The sequence below is a fragment of the Solanum pennellii genome, chromosome 1, assembly GCF_001406875.1.
Source record: "Solanum pennellii chromosome 1, SPENNV200".
In the NCBI taxonomy this organism is placed as follows: domain Eukaryota; kingdom Viridiplantae; phylum Streptophyta; class Magnoliopsida; order Solanales; family Solanaceae; genus Solanum; species Solanum pennellii.
Window position 1 is genome coordinate 90,333,379 of NC_028637.1, and position 1,784 is coordinate 90,335,162.

Below are 1,784 nucleotides of genomic sequence, written 5' to 3' on the forward strand. Positions count from 1 at the left end.
TTATTTATTATATATGGAGAAATATACCACTTAAAAATAATACAAAGTAAAGCGTTCAGAACATGTTCAAGCTCACATTCAAATTCGGCATAAATTGAATTGTGATAATAGATCAATATTAGTCATACAAAATGGAAAATAAGCTAATAGAGGAGTTGAATTAAGCTTGAGAGCTAGCTAACAGCTCAATCAAATCATCATCCATTTAACCAATATTCGACCTCAATGCTCATTGTTTTATATGGGCGGATCGAAATGATTTGATAATTTTGTCAGAAGTTACTTGAATTAAAACGGACATGGACCTAACTATGAATCATAATCAATTCATTCAACATTTAATTTTAGTCACTTTAATTCTTAACATTGTTATTCAGACTCGTTAAACTCCCTTTTTTTTCTTCAAAATTCTTACATATGAACAATTTAGGCCAATCAATGGATCATAAGGGAGATCAATTGACCCATCTCGAGATTATGACTTGTTACACATACCTCAATCATAATTTATCAAATATTACAATCCATTTTCATTCTTTAATCTTTTTAACAAAATTACATCTTACAACCTACGAAACATGAATTCGGAGCCTAAAGGATATAAAATATTAATAAAATTTTCAAAACGATATATAAATTTTTATTTTAATCAAAACGATAAAATCGCTCACGTAGTAGCGATTTCTTTCACCGGAAAAAACAAATTGCTGCTATAATAGCGATTACAAAATACATCTTTATAAGAAGAAAGTGGCGACAATATAAAAAGAAAGAAGGTGTTCCACGTGACATATGTTAGCTGAAAAGTATTGTCGTCCTTCATAATATATAATTGAATGACGATCTTGTTTTCTACCGTAGAGTACAAGGGTATTCAAACCTGTGGGCACAAAGTTATACCAGAAAATAGTATGTCCCATGTGTCACATTTATAATTTATAAATACTTGAGTTAGTTAGTTATAATTTATAGTTATTGTTATGTAAATTATATATATACATACATAAATTTAATTTAGAAAAGTTAGTATATATATAAATTCACAATTAAAATTTAAAAATTTGAAACTCAAAATTTCAATTTCGCTAAGTAAATTAAGACAGAACAAGTAGTACAATATTTTATTTGTCTCAAATTTAAGTGTCATCCTATGAATTTCAAAATCAAATAAATTAATTTTACTTCATAAATTTATACATGATTTTTTTATGACAAAGAAAATTCGTAGCTGCTATTTGGGTGTGCACGAGGTTAAAGCTCTATTCGTTTCAAAAGGTAAATTTCTTACTTTCACTATTAAGGGGTTTCAAATTGAAATATCCAATATGAAAGTCCCAAGCCTAAATCACTCGGCTACTCCGAATGATTATTTAAAAAAAAAAATATTTTTCACCTTTTTCAATATTCATATTGCAATCCGACTCAATTCAGATTCACCTCAGGTAATTCACATCAATGGTTCAAATGTTTTCTTACAAAGACAATTTTATACCCATAGCACATACTAACGCAAATTCTAGACCTTTTATAAGCACGTATTCACCACTCCATAATTTTATACCCATAGCCCAAAGTAACGCAAACTCTAGACCTATTATAAATTGAGAAATGTCTAAAATACCTTTGAAGTATTAAAAATGGTAGAAAATTATCCTTCATCCACCTATTGCTCCACAATATCCTTCTCATTCAACTTTGGGTTCAAAATAAATCACTTATTTAACGATTTTAAAGTTAAACTATTTAAATATTTTTTTAATACACGACGCTGAACTATTTGTTAT